The sequence below is a fragment of the Rattus norvegicus genome, chromosome 13 (genome assembly GCF_021556685.1).
Source record: "Rattus norvegicus strain SHRSP/BbbUtx chromosome 13, alternate assembly SHRSP_T2T, whole genome shotgun sequence".
NCBI classification, from domain to species: Eukaryota; Metazoa; Chordata; class Mammalia; order Rodentia; family Muridae; genus Rattus; species Rattus norvegicus.
The window spans coordinates 92,708,392-92,713,792 of NC_141546.1; the positions used below are offsets into that span (position 1 = coordinate 92,708,392).

At 47.6% G+C, this 5,401-nt stretch overlaps 1 long non-coding RNA gene across 2 annotated transcripts; it reads right to left on the reverse strand.

Annotated features, from left to right (window-relative positions):
- Positions 1 to 393: 393 nt before the first annotated feature.
- LOC148001834 (uncharacterized) lies at positions 394 to 4,870 on the reverse strand. Of its 2 annotated transcripts, XR_015635686.1 has the most exons (3): positions 4,712 to 4,870; positions 4,498 to 4,631; positions 394 to 3,415 (listed from the first exon to the last, which is right to left on the reverse strand). It is a non-coding gene; the product is annotated as an uncharacterized LOC148001834 (long non-coding RNA). The 2 variants fall into 2 exon arrangements; XR_015635685.1 differs by lacking the exon at positions 4,498 to 4,631.
- Positions 4,871 to 5,401: the final 531 nt, after the last annotated feature.

The window sequence follows — 5,401 nt, forward strand, 5'->3', positions numbered from 1 at the left end:
GAGAGAGAGAGAGAGAGAGAGAGACTTCAGAGCCTCAACCAGGCCCTATGGAACCTATCTGTTATCCCTAAACTAAGGAGACTGAGGCCCAAGAATCTCTGGTCACACACACACACACACACACACACACACACACACACACACACACACACCACAGAGTCCTAATGATGTTTCTGCCTAAAACACCGTTCATTTCGGAGCATCATGCTGGGTATTCTGTGCCCCACTCCTTCCTCAGTAAATGGAGGGTGTTGGAGCCTGAGAGTCAGAGTCCCAGCTCTAAAAGCTGATATTTTTGCATACGAAAGGACCTCAGGTACCTCAGGGGCTCACTCAGAGACGTGAAAAATTGCTGGTTAATTACCAGGCACAGAATAATGTCGTGGACTGACATATGTTAAAGTTATTTTATTCAGAGATTAATTCAGCATGAAAAGTATCACATGTGTGTAAATAAAAACAAGTAATAATGTTACAATCTATCATCATCATCATCATCATCATTGTTACAATTTATCATCATCATCATTGTTACAATTTATCATCATCATCATCATCACCACCACCACCACCACTACCATCATCATCATTACAATTTATCATCATCATCATCATCATCATCATCATCACTACTGGTCCCATGTAGCCCTGGCTGTCCTGGAACTCCCTCTGTAGACCAGGCTAGCCCTGAACTCTGGGATCCGCCTGAGTTCCGGGATTACAGGTGTGCATCACCACCTTGCTTTCATCCCCTTGCTTCAGCTTCCCTGGTGCTGGGATTATAGGTGTAAGTCAACATGCCTTACTCAGAACAAATTATTTTTAAGAGAAAACAAACCAAGTTATTATAGATTCCTTTTCTTCCTTGTTTTCCAGTGATTCTGGGCATCAAACCCATCGCTTCAAAGATGCTAGGCCAATACTCTTCCACTGGATATATTCCCGGCCCTGATTATACTTTTTGTTTTGAGGCAGGAGCTAAACGGCCTTGAAACTTTGCATCCTATGGTTTCAGCCTCCCAAGTAGCTGAGATAACCGCCCAGTGCTTCCGGGTACAACCTGTTTTGTTTTATTTTGTTTTGAGACAGGGCACAAGTAACTGAGGGTGACCTTGAACTCCTAATCCTCCTGCCTCCACTTCCTAAAGCTGGGGATTACACGCTCACAAGACTGCCCCAGCTGGTTTTTGGATGTGAGAATCACTTAACTCCCTGCGGTGGAACAGCCCAGTGATAGGGCAGTGTGGTTCCTTGTGCTTTTTACTGTGGGATCCACAGAGGTGTCAGGCTGAGGTGGGGCAAAGGCAGAAGGAGGGCAAGAAAGCCAGCTCCTTGTGAATAAGGATGATCCAAGAGTTAGATGAAGCCCAGTGTGTCCCCATCTCGGGCTTTAGTTGTTTTGTTTCGTTTGTAGACTAAGTCTCATGCATTCGTGCCGGACTCAAACTCATGCGGCTAAAGCGGACTCTTGATCCTTCTGCCTCTGCCTCCCAAGGGCTGGGATTCCATGCTTAGATCCCTTCTGTGCCTGCTTTACGACTACTTTTTTTTTAAGGAATGTAGGGAAACTTTTCTTTTTTCCTAGTAGGGCTCTCTTCCGGCCTCCACAGAAGAGCTGGGGCCTTAATGCTGACTTTATAGTGTCCCTCTAACTTCCCACCTAGCCGTTTGCTTATAACAAAATGAATGGAGTTGAATCGTGAGCCTTTTGTGTGTCCAGTGAACACCCTGAGCACTTGTAGCCGTGCATCAGGACACCGGAATCAGAAAATGGGAGGGTGGCCATGGCCTTGACAAGCACACAGTCCCTTCACTGCACCAGAGCAAACGGCCCAGGAATCATATCCAGCACACGCTGTCACGATAGGAATAGTTAATGGGTAGGAGTACTTAATGGATAATGACTGTGTTTGTTTGTTTGTTTGAGACAGAGTTTCTCTGTGTAACCTTGGCTGCCTCAGAATTTGCTCTGTAGACTAGGCTGGCCATGAACTTAAGAGATGGTCCTGCCTCTACCTCCCTACCTCCCATGTGCTGGAATAAACTTTTTTTATACATATGAGGGTATGTGTGGGGTTGAGCTCACCTGTGTGTGTACATGTAGAGGTTAGGGGGTCTTCCTCTATGGCTTTTCCATCTTTCTTTCTTTGAAACAGGTTCTCCCTGTGCAGCTCTGGCTGCCTCGTTGTGTAGACCAGGCTGGTCTTGAACTCAGAGACACCTGCCTCTGCCCCTGCTTCCTGAGTGGCGGGATTCAAGGAGTACAAAACCGTATCCAGCTCCGTCTTATGTTTTGAGATGGGACTCCAAGTGATGCTGGAGCACACGGATGGCTAGGCTGTCTGTCTGTCCAGCCCCAAGGAGCTCACCGCCCAGCACTGGGGTTGCAGGCATGCACTGTCACGCCTGGATTTTAATGGGTGCTGGAGATCTGAACTCAGTCCCCACGCTTGCACACCCACCATCTCTCCAATCCTGTAATTTAAGTTTTCTGGGAAAAAAAATCTTAGCAACAGTTGCTTCTCAAATATAAGCTGAAATTTCAAGAATCATTATATTGGCTTGAAGCAAATCCCTAACAATATCACACCAGGGTTGTCAAAACAATGTTTTTTGTTTGTTTGCTTTTGTATTTTGATTTTTGTATGGTCTGTTTGTTTTCTCTGAGACAGGATTTCTTTGTGTAGCCCTAGCTGTCCTGGAACTCACTCTGTAGACCAGGCTGGCTTGGAACTCACAGAGATCCACCTACCTTTGCCTCCCCAAGTGCTGGGATTTAAGGCATGGACCACCACTGCCTGGTATTAAGTAAAGTTTAAAAAAAAACAAGATAACGAGCATTTGAAGTAATTAATACCCAGGTTATAAACACCACTAGCAAAGCAGCAAACAGGAACTTCTAAAAGAAAGCGGTTGGGTAAGGAGGCTTACAAAGAGAGAGACAATGGCTGATGCAATATAACAAAAGGAATTCTGTCTTTTCACTTCATCCAGTCTGTTCTCTGCTTAGAGATAGCAACATAGAAACCATTCCCAGGAGTTTAGATTCCGCTGGTTGGGCCACAGAAGCATATGTAAGGACTATTGTTCACAGCTAGACTTGTGTTTGGATGTTCCATGGCCTGGAGAGCTCATGTTAACTGCATACACATGGTTCTCTTTGCTTCGCTGGTTTGGCCATCTGTCCTGCAGTCTCCCCCATTCCCCAGTACCCGACCCCCCAGTCGCCCCTCTGTTCGAGAGATACCCACAGGCCTTTTGTTTACCAGAGTCTCACAGAACTGCCCTTCAGTCGGGACTTAAAAGTTAGCCAATGCTGCTCCACTTTGTTGGGGAAGCTTTCGGTTGCGGGTGCCGTATCAGTGACCGCAGGTCTGTATTGAATGTCAGTCTGGAATAATCGTTCTCCTCCGAGCTGAAGGTAAACAAGGAGATGGACCTGTCACCTTTCACCCCGCACAACCAAGTGCCCCTTTGGATTTATCTGGTAAAGCTGAGAAATCTGAGACCATTCCCAGTGTCTCCCACACTAGCTCCATAAAAAAGAAAACAGAAAAGGGCAAATCCGGGGAACTTCAGAACTTTGTTTTTGTTTCACCCCTCAGAGGGGACAGTGACTTCCAGATCTCCATGAGGATGACAAAAGCGAAGGCCAAGGCCGGGATACCCTGTAAACTCATCTTTTCTTACCAACTTTTCCGGCTGTGTTAGAAACCCAAAGAGACGAAAACCATGTGAATTCTATTCTTTAGAATCAAATAATTCTTTAAAATGTATTTTAGAAGCACTATTCGGCCTTTTGTGCATTTAGAAAACAAAGAGAGAAAGATGAAAGGAGCCGCCATGTTTTGAAATCTTCCTGGTGCCTAATGAGGTAGCTCAGAGGGCAAAGATGCTTGTGCCAAGTCTGATGCCCTGAGTTCGATCCCTAGGCCCTACACAGTAGAAGGAGTAGATCGACTTCAAAAGTTTTTCTCTGACTTCCAAAACTCCTGTGGCATGCACACCTTCCTCACCAATAAAAGTGTGTGCGCCTTAGTGTTCGTAAGTGGAGCAGCAGTACGGGTTGATTCAATGTGCTAAGCCCTGTGGACTGGCGTGTAATCTCTGAGATGGGCATTTAGGAGGGCCTGCAATTATCTGTTCTAGTGCTGTGTGGATCCGCATAGCCTTTTTTGGGGACATGGAACTGGATCCTGGAGGGAAGTCAGGAGCAAGCCTAGGAGGCCTAGGCTTTCAGGGCTAGGACTATAAATACGCACAGGCCCCGGGGAATCGTGAGACAGGCGGGTGTGCGCATTGCACTTCCTGGGAACGGCCAGGGTGGCAGGCGGGGCCAGGCACCAGCCCACTTGACAACTGCGCGGGGCCCAGCGCGCCGCTCTGGGCGCGCGTCCACGCCGCGTCACGTGAGCGCGGTGGCCAAGCACAGCCACCTCCGCCCTGCTTGCCGCACGGGAGGGACTCGTGATGCCCGCTTCCGCGACAGATGCTTACGGTTTTGGAAAGCCAGGTCATTTGCGGAAGACAGGTTCACCTTCTAGAGGTCAGGGCATGGGGGCGGAGCTCAGGGATCCCCAGCAGCGCAGTGGATGGATAAATGAAGTAAGAGAAAAATAAAGTGTCAGGAACTGTGAGTGGAGCAAAGGAACAATAAATACAGCGCTGGGAGTCCGGGGGGGGGGGAGTAGCTCAATAATGGAGCACTTACCTAAGCATGTTGTGCCGGGGGACAGTGCCCTGCATTCAGAAGGACAGGGGGAAAGGTCTAGAAGGGAAATAACTCCGGATGCGTCCCAAAGTTCACAGCCCTCTCTGCTCGGCAGTTGCTGCTCCTTACCCCTCCTCCATGGCTTAGCACAGTGAGAGTGAAGGCCTGGGTTTACTTAACCGGATTATGGGCCATTTTCACCGTTCAGAAGTGTCTGGGTTGACACATGCCCATTGATGTCTAGTGACCTTTTTATTTAATCATTTGAGGGAGATGTACAAACTATTTTGAAGCCGTTATTTACATATGGAGGCTTAGATCCTGATTTATCTAAAGTTCTTATTATATTTACTTATTGGGGTCTGGAAGTCAGAGGACAACGTGCAGAAGTCTGTTCCCGCCCCGCCCCCCCATCACTCCAGTCTCAGGAGTTGAACTCTTACTTGACTGTCATGTACCTTCCCTGGCTAAAACCTCTCACTGGGGATTCTGACTTAACAGTTCAGCCACTTCAGAGGCCGCAGACTTCCTAGAGCATTAAAGACAGAGCCTATTCTATCTTTCCTCCCGTGATCCTAAGGTGGGTTCAGGTGTTGTCCACCTCGTATAGTCCTTTATAAGGTTGTCCGTTGGCCTCTTAACTGTGAATGTAGCCGTCGTTGACAATCTTTGCTAGAGGTTTTGTTTCAT